The sequence below is a fragment of the Calliphora vicina genome, chromosome 2 (assembly GCF_958450345.1).
Source record: "Calliphora vicina chromosome 2, idCalVici1.1, whole genome shotgun sequence".
In the NCBI taxonomy this organism is placed as follows: Eukaryota; Metazoa; Arthropoda; class Insecta; order Diptera; family Calliphoridae; genus Calliphora; species Calliphora vicina.
The window spans coordinates 38,838,022-38,853,567 of record NC_088781.1 but is presented as its reverse complement, the minus strand read 5'-3'; the positions used below and the strand labels follow the sequence as shown (position 1 = coordinate 38,853,567).

Here is a 15,546-nt window from a genome sequence, read left to right as displayed (position 1 = left end):
ATTTAAAAAGTAATGAAAAATGTTTAATCGATTAAAATTTATTCGAATAAAACATAAAACTGTCTAAAATTTATTCGAATAAGCTGAAAATTATCTTATTAAATTTTATTTATCAACAAATTAAGAAAATATGAAAATCGTCACTAATCCTATAAATATTGTCATGCATTATATCAACTATCGTGGCGTATGATTATTATGCAATAAAAAAAATCATTCATACGGCTCCAGTTTTTAAACCAATTTATTTTTAAAGCTGTTCAAAAAAATCATAAAATCACACAATCTTTTTCAAAAACTTCAAATTAATTTCCTGAATGATTTAAAGTTTTACAAAAAAATTAATCATTATTTCACAGCTCTGTTGTAAACACTCACTCGAACACACAGAATTATAAACAAACATAATGAAATTGCAATTTCCGTGAGCTAAATTTGAACAAATTACAACAAATTGCATGACGAATGAATTTTAATTGTAGTCTGGCATTAAAAAAATAAAATTCTATAGAGAATAATATGTATTACTACATGCCGAGACATGCCCTCTACCCTACTTGCAGCAGCAAATAAAGAAATATAATCATGTACAATAATCTGAATGGTAGGAGGAAGATGATTGGACAAGTTTTTTTTTTGTTTTCAGTAGAAAAAAAGGGGTTAAAATGAAAACTTGACCAAGGTTTAATTATTTTATGTTATAAGTAAAAATTGTTTTGCAAACACGAAAGGAAATTGAAATGCTATAAATGTAATTGCCACACACAATAGAGGAATGGAGTATTAAATAGGGAACATAGCTAAAATATGACGTGCGTTGGAATTTTTGTTTTCAATAAAATTTATTTTTTTTGCTAAACTTTTTAAAAAATATCAAAATCATTTAGGTTAGAGAGTTTAGGTGACGGTAGGGATTAAAAATTGCTAGGGCAATCTGTAAAGTATCTTCAAATGGGAAATATAAAATGCAGTATATTGTTGTAAATGGGCAGACTTGAACTATTTTAATTGGCGAGAAGTACAGATTAGTATGATATTTATTTAGAAACAAATCTTATTTTGCAGCATTTTTGTAAGTCCCTGCTGACAGATTATAGCTAAGAAAGTTCATCATATATCGAAAATTATGTTACACATCTTTTTTTTTGCAAAACAGACACAGACTCAGTTGCCTTTTGGCTTGCCTGCAGATACATCCAGGGTCATTGGCGGGAATCGAACCCGCTCACCACACAATTGCCTAGTCTCTCAGGTCACCCAATCAAATGGGCCTAATATAATTTTCTAACTTCCCTCTTGTGTAAGTACATATGGTAGTAACTAGTTTATCAGCAAATTGCTAAAAAGAAAATTTGTTTAGCAAAACAAATGAGTTGTCAACATGCAAAATATGAGTTTGCACATTTTCGTAGCTGTAGTAATTGTTCGGAGCTCTTTTGCTTTGGTTCTTAAACATTTTAAGCCAAAGAAATTTCCAGTTTAGAAACAATTGTGCCCATGTATGAGTATTTCATGTCAAACACACAAATACCCATACAAGTTTATATAGCTAAGTATATGTATGTGTGTGCTTTTGATTGTTGTTATAAATGTTATAAACATTATCAAACAATTAATTTTAAGTATAGGTTCAGTAGGGATTTAGGTAAATTGTTTTGTATTCTACATGATGTTGCTGGTATTATATGGCATTTAGTTTACTGTTAGGCCTTTTTCAATTCACTTTACTTCTATGCTTCTAAACTAGATGAATTGTATTGCCAACATGCATTATTTTTTTGGGGCTACCTGACAATTATTTTGATATGTTTATGGGTGCTTATGACAACTCATTGGCTTTATTGTTATGATTAGGGGGTATAGGTATTTTGTGTATAGGACTATTGTCTTGTACAGGCTATTGTTTGGTACTCTTAAGAAATTGTGTAAATTCAATTGGTATTTGTAAGACCTTTTTGTGAAAGAATGCTATTAAAAGCATTATTCAAATTAAATTATGGTTAATATGAATTGAGAGCGTATGATTAATTGGATTTGACATAAATTGAGAAATTAATATTACTTATACGTATTGTGAAGTTTAACTTGTAAAGCTGCAAATTAAGGTTTGATTAAGACAATATTCTAATAAAAAATTAAAGGGATTTTAAGGGAAATTGAGAGAGTGGTATCTAGAAATTAATATTAAATTGGGGAAATAGAAATAGATATTACTCATACGTATGGTGATTTTTAAATGTAGATTCGACAAATAAGTGCTTAATAAATCAAGTCTATACGTTTTGTAGACTATGTAATTTAATAAATATTCGAATAAAATACATAAAATACCGGTTTTTAACTTAATCGAATAAATTTTTAATTGTTTTGTTACATATTTTTTGCAATATTGTAAATACAGAACTGCATTCGAATAAATTTGTAATCAATTATTTTTTTATTTTTTAATCGAATAAAATTATTGAAATTTCAAAAAAAAAATATCGAAATTTATTTAAAATTTTATTTTTTCAGAATATTTTAAGCATAATCTGGAACACTTAAAGAACATAATCTTAAATTTATATTCGAATAATAATAAATTTCATAATATTATTTTCAAAAAAGTTACTACAATTTCGATTAACATTAAAATTATAATGGATTACTATAAAAACAATTAAAAATGTACTCGAATATAATACGAACCAGTTTGTATTTTATTCGTATAAAGTTCGAATCTGTTTATATTTTATTCGATTAAATTACTAGTTGTTGAGAAAATTAGCTTATTACATTTGTTTTAATTAAAACTATTTTTCAATATAAAAATTAAAAAAAAAATTATTCGAATAATATCTCAATCGAATAAAAATATTTTTAAAAATTGACTAAAATAAAATAATTGAAATTTGGTAAAATAAACATTTAAAGTTATTTAAAAAATTTAAAATTGCTTTATTGCTTTATTAACTAATGCAGTTTCAATCACAATTACCTAAATCGTGTTCGAATATATTGTAATTTTAAGCGATTAAATCCAAATTTGATCAATTTATTTGAAAAAAGTTATATGTACAAAAAAGTTATTTGACCTAAATTGAACAATTAATGTTACTCATACGTGAATTTTAACCTTGTAGATTTTAAATTAGGGCCTGATATTGAGATTATACCAATAAAATTTAAGGTGATTTTGATTAGAAACGAAAGCCCATGATTAACATTGCTTCACCTAAAGAATAATATTAATATTACCCATATGTAAGGTGTAGTCTAACTGGGTAAGTTAACAGAAGACAATTGTTCGAATAAAAAACATGTAAGAAAGTAAAATGTCCTTGTAAAATGTCAATAATTTATTTTCGTGAATGATTTTTTAATGAGAGCTATGAGCAACTATGGACCGATTGAAATGTATTCGAATAAAATATAAAACAGTTTGTATTTTATTCTAAATCCTTAAAATTAAAAATGTTTGTTAAAATAAAAATTGTGTAAATAAATTTCGCACGGTTTTTAATCTATTCTAATAAACAGAAAATAGTTTTAATGTTTGGTGTTTAAATAAAATATGTTAAATTGGCATTTAGTCGATTAAAATTTAAAAACGATTTAACCGAATAAAGTTAAATGAACTCTATACCATAATCATTACTAAGCTTAATCGAATAAATTTTTAATCGATTAAAATAAATTTCATATGTTTCTTTCAAATACTAATACTATCTGATTTCTATTTTTACTTAAATTTTTCAAAATTTTATAGTTTTTTTCAAACTATTAAAAATATTCGAATTAATTTAAAAAATTTATTCGAATAAATTGAAAATTATATATTTTGCTATTAATAATATTTCTTTCATAGTAACTACAATTTAAAAAGTAATGAAACATTTTTAATCGATTCAAATTTATTCGAATAAAACATAAAACGGTCTAAAATTTATTCGAATAAGTTGATAATTACCTTATTAATTTTTATTTTAACAAATAATGAACAAAATATAGACTGAAACATTGGTAGGCAAAAAGATGCATTTAATTTGTGTGCTCTTTTGGGTAAAAAATAAAATATCCACAACAACATCAAGGAACTGAATGAATTGTTTGTATTTTTACGCTCTATTACGCTCTTTTGTTCACATTCGGGTTGTTTGACGAAAATCATCGTACCCTGAACAATATGAAGGCCTACCATCAGTGTTGCCAGTTTAGCCTTTTTGAGGCTAAATTTAGCCTTTTTATTTACTCTTTAGCCTCGAAATTTTGGTTTTAGCTTCGTGGCTTTTTTCTAGCCTTTTCTTAATTTCAAAATAGCCTTTTTTGAAATTAAAAAAGGCTAAAAATTTCGAGACTAAAGAGTAAATAAAAAGGCTAAATTTATATTTGTGAACCATTTTCATTTTAATTCATTACTGATTTTCATTTAGCTTTTCAACATACTCAAGAATTGTGCAGTATTAAAAGAACAAATAACAATTGCCAATATCAAGTGGTTCAAAATGAAATAGAGTATTTTATATCTGAAAGCTTAAATGTCTAGCAAATTCTCTTTCAAGACAAAATTGTTATTACACATTGTATTCATCATTATATAATGGACAAGAGCCCCACAAACTCTTGAAGGCTTGTGATACTCGATGGCGATCAATAGCCGTTAAACGTCTTGTGGATCTATGCTTCGAGTTAAAACCCATTTTGTTTTAATTTCGTCAAACCAGCAATTCTAAAAAGCCAAACTTTTAAGTAATTAATACACTGATTATAATTTGGCGTACCATCTTTTTTTAAAACCAGTATTGCACAAAGTACAAAAAGTAAATAAATCATTTGCTGTTTTCTGATTTAAAATTCAAAGAATATGATCCATTATCGTCGCCAATTGAAAATTGTTTAATGTTTTTGACACATTTTTCATACTAGTTTGATGAATGAGAGATAAAATAAAGAACGTTTTAATTAGTGAAGATTATGACAAAAATAATACGACAAATTAAACTAACTGAGCAATTGCGACAAAGATTACCATATGAAAACTCTACGCAAAATCAATTTTTTCCCCGTTGATAATAAAGTAGTAAAACCAAAAAAAATATATTATGTCATATTGATAGTGAAAAATTAAAGTGCTAATAAAATTACGAAGCTTAAGGCTCAGGGGCAAAATATATTAAACTACAAATGGACAAATATAGAACCAACAATGTCCATTTTCTGACAGGGTTAATCTAGTATTTAACTTTTTAGTACTTCCTTTAAGTAAAGCAGATGAATTTTATGAACATATTTTCTAATTTTTTATTTAAAAATAAATATAAACCAAAATTCTTAATTTATAATATTTTAGCTTTTTTTTTGGCTTTTTTTCTAAAGCGGTTTAGCTTTTTCTGGCCTTTTTTTTGAAGCCAATATAGCTTCTATTTTCGCCAGCTCCTGGCAACACTGCCTACCATGGTTTTAAACATTCACTTGGTTTATATCAACCACCATGGCGTATGATTATTATGAAATAAAATATATCAATCATACGTCTCCAGTTTTAAAACCAGTTTTTTTTAGGAGAAAATTAAACAACTGTTCAAAAAAAACTTAAAATCCCACAATACATATTTTAGAATGCCAATAACTATAAAGAACACAGTAAAAATACACCCAAACCAAAAAAAAACCATCACATTAAATTATGTATCTATCAATAAAGACTTCAAGCATAAAAACAAAAGTTAAATTTTGCCAATATTTTTTCACTGATATAAAACTATAAAGTCAATTTGTAGACAAATGCCCATAAAACTCATGCTCATATAAAATAAATATAACAAAAAAAAATTATTGACCATAATTCTGGCCATACACACAAAAATGATGCCCGTCTACTGCATTCGAGCACATATGAGACCCATAACATGTAACAATAAATTTATTTATAAAAAAAAAAATATATAAAATCATAAAAATTTATTAAGCATTGTCATTGCCATCATCATGTCCTGGCTTCGAACATCAATAAATGAAGTCAAATTTGCTGGTCAAATTTAACTTTTCCATATATAAACAACCAATACTAAGGCCATAATATTTATATAGACCAAATAGTCATTTGGCCACAGTGCATGTGAAGTACTATTTGTTTAATTTGGTATGTAAAAATAAAACAAATTGAGCATTATTTACAAAGACACAAAGTAAATAGATGAGAGAGAAAATGTTTTAAATGAATATGTGAAAAATAGGAAAAACTGGTGAAAACTTTAAAGAACTCATTTGAATATAGTTTCCATTTTAAAATAGTGCTTAACTAAAGCCAATAAAGTTATGTTTAATATTCGTATTTTAAAAAATTTCAGAGCAATAAAAAACTTATTTGAATAAACTGTAAAACTGTAAATTGTTTTATTTCATTTTATTTCAATTAAAGTTTTTTTATATTACAATTATTGACATTTATTCGAATAAAATTTTAATCGATTACAAATTAAATTTATAATTTTATTGAAATAAAATTCATATTTTTTTATAATTTTTAATCACCATTGAATTTTCATTCAATGAAATACGATTCCCAAACATTTTTTAATCGATTATAAATTAGTTTTGTAAATATATTCGGAATATTCATGTTTAATATTTATTTATTAAATATTTCAACGTACAGTGGAGTCGATCCAAAAAAAGTGTTAATAAATCTGAATCTCCTAAACTACTGGCCTGCTTGCAAAATGATGTATACTCGAATCATTGACGAGGACATATGCTTTAAGAAAACGAAGTTCGTGACCACAATGTTAGAATGTAAGGTGAGATTTAGTATGCTAAAGTCAATCACCTCTGGTTGGTAAAACTTTTCGCAAATATCTTTAGTAATGGATGTCAAATAGGGTTGTCCAAATTTTAGGGGCCGGAAAAATGTTTAAAGCTGCATCGCGATTCTAGTTCGATGTGTGAAATATCAATTTCATTATGAGAAAGTCAAATATTCGTAAATTTTCACAACAATCCCAAACAAAATTATTTAATTATATCCAACAAAATTAGACAGCACCCTCTGGCGACACTTAAAAATAAAACCCCCATATACATATTTGGTTAGAGGACATACAATATAATTTTGCCTCGATTCTTGAATAGTTTGGAAATCCGGAGGCTCGAAATTCATTTTTGAGCTATGATTTCCTCCGCAAAGTTTCTTGTAATGACCCGTAGAACAAGACTTGGGAAGCACCTTTGTAACAAAAAAAATGTCTAATAAATAACTTCCAAAATAACACATAAACTTATTTAAGAATATCTCAATTCTCCAAGTCGTGAAAAATAATCAAAGACAAAATATAGAATTTGAAATAGATAAAAAAAAATTCACAAAAATTAAGCGTAATTTTTAGTAATATTTCTCCAAGATTTTTTTTAAAAATGTTTTATATTTTTATGTAATTGGTAGGAACTGGCTTCAGGAATGACTAGTAACACATATTTTATAGAAAAGTTCCAAAATAGATTTAATTTGTTCATCCACTGGATTCACCTCTGCTTAAAGTTATTGTTCAAAAGCAAATTACATGTGTTGCTGTTATTTAAGAGCTGTTACTGTCTTTATCAGCTCCACTACTCAGTCGAGTTTTGAGACAACCTGAAATTCATCTCTGTGAGAGTTTTTCTAGATCAATGAATAATGTGGACGGAAACATGACCGTATTGTTAACGTCAATGTCCCACAAAAACAAGGCTGGCTCATCTAGATGCTGTGGATGGATTACATGGTATCTACACCAGGCGTGTATCTAAGGGGTGGAGAAAGGAAAATTCCCCCCAAAACCGAAAATTTATAACAATTGATAAAAAGAAAAATTTCCTTAGGGTCGAAAAACTGAAACGGACACTGGTTCGGTGACCGTTAATTTATTATTGCTTCTTTCAGACGGCACTATAGCTGCACCTTTTTCCATTAGAAAATCTATGATAGGGATACAGCTGCGTTAAATCTAGAGAGGTGAATCACTGATATCTACGTGGATAGCATTACATCAATCTAATCATAGCTCACTCACTGAATGTGATGGTGAGACATTCAACATAATGAACCCATTGATATATTTATGTGAACATAGGGATATTGAACGGAATTGGGATGCATAAGTAAGAAAATCAGATGGCCATTGAAGCTGAATGACGGTTTCATTCACTATATCCTCTATTTTTCTATATTCTTCTTCTTTGCGAATTTCCACTTATACTATAAATCTTCCGACAACTACTTTAAATTACCCTCATATCTTTTTCATTCTATCTTCCGCTCTTCTTTCTTCTACTTTCAGGCTACACAAAAGGAAATTTAATGGGCCCGACTACCTGTTAAATTTAACTAAGCGAGGCTCTCAATTCCAACATAATAAAGTTGAACAATTTTGTATATTTCATTTATTAACTAACCCATTACAGACAACATTTTTTCGAGTTGGCGTAGGATGTATAATATGAGGACATCCTAGTCTGAAACTGAACCTGATTTTCATTTAATTGAGATATCGCATACGCTGAATTTGTAGAATATTCAAAATGATGTGGCCTTATCTGAAACAGAAAATAACCAAGAATCGTTAATAACGTGAACAACTTTCTAAATGCTGTAAAAACTGTCTAATATATTCGCACAAGCCATCACAGACAACATTTTTTGTGCTAGCGTGAAATAATGACGTGATACTGAAATCGCCGATAGCTGTTCAAAAAACGAGTCCTCCTTATGCGAAATACGTCCAATGTGATATTCATTTCCACTTGATTACGGTATCGCATATGCTGGACTTGAAGAATATTCAAAATGCGGTGGCCTTTTCTGCAACAAAAAAAGATCTTGGTAGAAAGAGAATTGGACGTTTTAACAACTAATGCAGCGTAACTCTTTCTAATATATTTGCCTTTTTTTTCTAGCATTCCCTCCAACAAATTTACTATTAAAGCAATAATATTTTCTGCCACACATGTGTTGGTCATTTTTACTGGTACATTAGTTATTATACAGGGTTGCATGATAATTATGATGATCCTTTACGTACAAGCAGCACTACATGTATTGTTTTTTGCAATTATGACCATCATCATTGTCATCATGTCCTGATATCCATACGAATACATACAGTTTTATAAAACAAAAGCCTTTACCAGATGCTGTATATGGCTACATTGTAGTATTTCATGTTTGTGATTTTTATTGTGTCGTCTTTTGCTCAGTTTTATATGATTTTATATGTTTGAATGAAATATTGTAATGTCTGTGTATAATAGTGTAAGTGTCAATATATTGCAGTATGTGTGTGTGTACATAAAAATAATATAACTTAATTAAGTTAATCAAAATATTGCAGGAAAAAATTAAAATATTTTTTTTTGTTTAAGTAAATTGTAAAACAATGAAAATATGAAATACATATGTATATTATTAAGGTAGCCAATTGGAAAAAATATGCTCAAAGTCTTAGCTAAAGATATATAAGGACATTAACAAAATTCAATATATTCATTATAAAACTTTGCTACAAAATGACACTTTTTGTAAGAATTTGAAAAGCTACCAAATGGGAGTTATAGGCCTAGGTGAGGACATACTAAAACCGTTTTCAAAGATTTTGATTTATTTTGAAAAAAACTGTCTTAGGGTAGGTCGTAGTACTTTAGTACCTCTAACTCACACATTTTTAAACCGATTTCCAAATTTTAAACAATTATGAATAGATAAAGAATTGAGCTTTCATTTCATGTGGGCATAAAATGTATAATCCAAGAAATTCTTTAAGTTTTTATGAAAAGTTTAAAATTTTTTTTTATTTTCTTCGTAATTTTTCAAATTCGACAATAGTTATTTTAAATTTTGTCTATGAAAACCAAATTTTTTTTGCACAGTCTTTTAAAGACAATTTTATATAGACAAAAACGTGATACTACTTATTAAAAGCCATTTATATTTGCAAAAGTTATTAAACTTTTTCGAAAAAAGTTCAAAAAAATTTACCTTGAAATTAAAAATTTTACACATATTTTTATACCCTTCACCTTCGTGAGAAGGGTATATATAAGTTTGTCATTCTGTTTGTAATTTCTACATTTTGCATTTCCGACCCTATAAAGTATATATATTCTGGATCCTTATAGATAGCGCAGTCGATTAAGCCATGTCCGTCTGTCTGTCTATTGAAATCAATTTTCTGAAGACCCCAGATATCTTCAGGATCCAAATCTTCAATAATTCTGTCAGACATGCTTTTTGCTAAAATCAGCAAAATCGGTCCATAGATAACGGAGATATGAGCAAAAAACCGGGACAACCTCGATTTTTGACCTATTTTTGATCTATATCTGGATTACTAAGTCATTAATATAGACAATATGGATATCAAATGATAGATATTTCAAAGTCCATTGCAACGATGTAGATAAGGCTATAGTAAATTGGACCTACAATGGGGAAAAATAATTTTTAACCCGAATTTTTTTGTCATAAATTTGGAAAAAACTTTTTTAAAAAAAATTAAAAAAAAATTAAAAAAAAAATTTGGAAAAACAATTAAGAAAAAAATTAAATTTTGTTTACCTAAAAATATTTAAACAAATTTATTTTAAAGTACAATTTGGTGAAGGGTATATAAGATTATTTACAGGTCGATAAGTTGACGAACATCACTGAAAACGGTTTTTTTAGAATAACTTCTGAATTTGAGGGTGAAATTTTTTGACACAATTTGTAATGAACTTAACAAAACCAATAACCCACGCTAGGTCATTTCCAAGCTTTTTTTCCATCGTATCACCGTGTAATCTACACAAAATATGTCTGCAATTTAAGACAAAAGTGATCTGCTAAAACAAAAATATAGTCCTTAAATGTAAAAAATATATGCCCAATTCACAATCGGTGTCGTACCGTTGTATCGTTGTATGTAGTAATTTTTATATATGACTACGCTACGACTCCGATTGTGATTTGGGCTATAGATTTTTGTTACAATGTTACTTTTTATTATAATTCCCAATTTATTGTTTTAAAATTTCCTATCGACTGCTACCAGCAGTATATGAAAATAAGCATCAAAAGTTCACACATAAAATCTCTTGTAAATTTTATTATTTTTCACCACTTCCCTGTCATTACATGAAAATACTGTCTTTCTACATAACTGCGTGAATACAAAAACACACGTAAAATAATGTTCGTATATGATAAGTGTCAATATTTACTCTCATTTGTATTTTATGCCTGTAATTATGAAAGAAGTCATGTAATATTTTCTGTTTTCTTTCTTTCGTATGTCTGTATATACATAAGTATTTCAATATAATATTTACTTAAATCTGTTATTTTTGTCTACATTACATAAATACTTATGTACTTATAGACATAAAAGTTATTTACTTTAAGTAAAGCATATAAATAAATAAATATTGTAAATATGTAAGTAAAGTAAATAAATATTTAAGTATAAATGTAATATATATTATAATTAATTATATGTAGCTTTATAGTATATAAATAGTTACAATGGCTGTTCTTTAACAAATATTGTCAGTGACTTTTAGAATTAATTTTGTTTGGGGTTTTCTTTTTGACTTATGTTGGTTTCATTTTTGTATTTGACTGGGTGTCTGGGAAAGTAAGTATATTTAATTAAATGATATTTGCAGAAAATATAGAGACCAAAAATAAAATTATTGAAAATTGAAAAAGAAAATGTATAAAAAATGTATTTGTTGTGAGATAATATTGGGTGTATGACTTAAAAATGTGGGATTTACAATAGATGGCGTATATTTTGAACACGGTTTTCAAGGGTACTTATCTGTCATTTATTCTCACTTATTTCTTTAATATTATAGAGTAAACAACAATGTTTTTTTTTGCTTCAAAAGCTTAAAGTGAAAGTGTTCCATCAGTTTCAACGTGCGAGAGATATTTTGTACGATTCAGAAGTGGTAGTTTTGACACATAAAACAAAGATTGATCAGAACAGCCAAAAAAGTTTGAAGACCAAGAGTTGAATGCATTACTCCAAGAAGATTGTTGTAAAACTCAACAAGAGTTTGTAATATTTGCGAGCAACAGGATTCATTCAAAAGCATGGCAATTTGGTTTTCCTGACCCGCTCCTAACTGTTTCGATTGATGCAGAACACTCTCTCTGGGATACGTTTCACCTTGGAACAGAGAATTCGATATTTTCTCGATTCGTTCTTGGCCTTCCAAAGATACGCAGTTATGTTGGCTCAGATTTTATATATTACCAGAAAGATGAATAGAGGTCATAGCTAACAATGACCACTAATTCGAATAATTACCAAAAATCTATAAATAAAATATTCTACAAATCTTTCAAACTAAATGCTAAAAATTTTAAAAAATCCCGCATTTTTAAGTCATACATCCAATAACATCTTCTATTATCTGAAATCCAAAGAAAATAGGCCACAAGGAGTTAGACTATTTAATAGCAAAATTATAAGTTTTTTATACTCTCCATTATATCTCTATCGATATAATATTATGTGTAAGCCAGAATATTATAACACAGATTAAACAGATTCGTTGTGTCAATCAAACTAGTTGACTAATCAAGCAATAATGTCTTGTTGATCTACATTTTGTTTGGTTATTTTAATTGTACAAACGAATCATTCCATTGGTGACAAATTGGTTATCCACAATGCCGCCGAAAATATTTGGTAATACCTTGAAGATTGTTTGCCAATACAGCTTTGTTTTCCAAGGAGAGGAAATTACAAATCTATCACACTCTTCAATGTTAATATAATGCAGACTGATTATGTCTCGTATCCTGGTATTCATCTAGAATACCATTTGGCGTCGTTATATAGAAATCAAGAGACTTCTCACGAATCTATGGCTAGAGCCATATAATAAAATATTCATAAAAACGTTATTTTTACTCTCATCTAACTCTCAGTTGCGACTCTAGTTCTAATCTATGCCTCTAGCCATCATTGGTTAGTCAATCAGTGATCAATAAAAATAAAGCCTTGATTCTAAATTCATTGTGTATAAGACTGTTTTAAAAAAAATATGGAAGTACAAAATAAAATTATGGGGATTTACCAGAAATACACACCAGTATTCATATTATACGTGAGAGCACCATGCTGCATAAGAAATGCAAACATCCACAGGGACTTTATTATATATTATTAAATATAGGACTTCAAAGAGAACTTAGTAAATAAAGTTCAAGAAAATCAGTGAAAATAGATTGTAAATCCCAACCCGCTTCCAAGACTACCTGCACATAGCCCAACCAGATCAAGGATTAGTAGAGATGATCTAACACCTCGCATTGCTCCATTCTTTCTCTTTATCTTACAAATGTTGTTATTTCTATTGCAGATAACAACAACATTTTCTATTCATTGTAAAATTCATAGATATATATATCGTTACCTTAATATAGAAAGACCCTAACTAAGCATTCTGTGAGTTTAGTCGTCAAAAGATTAACTGGAACTCTCCTCAGCTAGGTACTCCTATATAAAATTTGTATGATTGTCAATTAGAAATGACAGACTTATTTTCAAAATATTTTAATTCTGCACCAGTGTTCACTGACACTTGTGTATCTTGTGTATTTTATATCGGAAATTTTCTCCAAAAAAATCACGTGTATAACAGCATTCTCTATAGAAAATTTTCTGTGTATTACGGTATTTTTTATTTGACTATAATTTTTAGAATCTTAATTCGATTCAAACAGTTCTCAGCTGGTGTTCTACTACAAGTGTTAGGTTTACATCCATGAAAGTAAAAAAGTCTTTTAAGTTCAAGTTTCAGAGAAATTTGGGAAAAAGAAAAAAAACCCATAAACAAGCCATTGAAAAAATTGGCGGGTAATGTGGTATACCATGTTCTTTTAATATTGTATACTAAACCACATAACTGATGCATACTATTTTAATTTGTAAATGAAGTGCGTATTATTTAAATCATCTTCAATGGATTCGGTTAAAGTTGACCAGAAGCTCCTCAATACATTCTTTGCTTCGTAGGAGACATTGAATGACTGATGCGAAAATATGTCCATATCGTTGTTTCTAATAGCATAGATAGCTTTCTTAAAATCTTCCGCTGCCCATTTTCTTACTTCACCTTTCTTTGGCATATTATTTGTTTGAAATTCATTATAAAATTAAACATATATATATATAAATATTCTATATTGTTGCATATGGTCTCCAATAGCAAAATATTCCCATTTGACTTTAAAATTAAATTAATGAAGTTTAAAACACATGATTTTAGAAAAATGTTAATTTTTAACAGATCACAAAAGAAAGTCTACCACAAGATCACGCTGATTTTATACAACTGACTATTTCCATGACCTGCAAAAATGAAGTACACTCACGCAATGTTAATTTTCGGAGTTCATAAAACTCTTAAGCTTGGTACCTTTACTCTTATGCTCTTAATTTTAGAGAAAAGTTATTATACCACATTACCCGCCTATACCATATTACCCGAACTTACTCTAGCAGTATTTTCTATAGAAAATATTGTGTTTAAAAGTATTTTCAATATAAAACCGTGTGCATAACAATATTTCCTGTCGAAAATCTTTTGTATAACTGTATTTTCTATAGAAAATCTTGTTCATAACAGTATTTGCTATAGAAAATCTTGTATCTAACAGATTTTTCAATAGAAAATCTTATATAAAAGAGTATTTTCAATAGAAAATCTTTTGTATAACAGTATTTTCTATAAGAAATCTTTTGTATAACAGTATTTTCTATAAAAATCTGGTGTATAACAATATTTTCTGTAGAAAATATTGTGTATAACAGTATTTTCTATAGAAAAGATTGTGTATAACAGTATTTTCTATAGAAAATCTTGTGTATAACAGTATTTTCTATAGAAAATCTTGTGTATAACATTATTTTCTATAGAAAATCTTGTGTACAACAGTATTTTCTATAGAAAATCTTGTGTATAACAGTATTTTCTATAGAAAATCTTGTTCATAACAGTATTTGCCATAGAAAATTTTGTGTCCAACAGTTTTCTCAATAGAAAATCTTGTGTATAACAGTATTTTCTATTGAAAATATTTTGTATAACAGTATTTTTCATAGCAACTATTGTGTGTATTGTGTGTAAAAAAGCATTTTCTATTGAAAATATTGTATATAACAGTTGTATTCATACGGCATTTTCTTTTGAAAATATTGTTTATATTGTTTATAACAGTATTTTTTTTATAGAAAATCGCGTGTATAACAGAATTTTCTATAGAATATATTGTGTAATTCAGAATTTTATAAGCAATTTGCAACACGCTAATATGAAAATAAATTAAAATTTTCAATTTTACTACTCTGATGTATTATTGGATTACCATTTTAATACCGAAAAAAATGTTTAATTTTCCATTCCTGTCTTTAAGGCTCTTTAATCAACCTTCACTTGCGAACACTTTTTTGCCACGTAAAAAACTATTGTCAAAATTCAATATTATTTTATTTATTTAAGGCTTTAATGTTTATTTATTTATACTATGTTTATTTTATT

At 27.7% G+C, this 15,546-nt stretch overlaps 1 protein-coding gene across 1 annotated transcript in view; it reads right to left on the bottom strand.

The window, feature by feature from the left end:
* Positions 1–15,546, bottom strand: part of robo3 (roundabout 3) — a 220,414-nt gene that overhangs the window by 191,670 nt on the left and 13,198 nt on the right. The window lies entirely within an intron of this gene.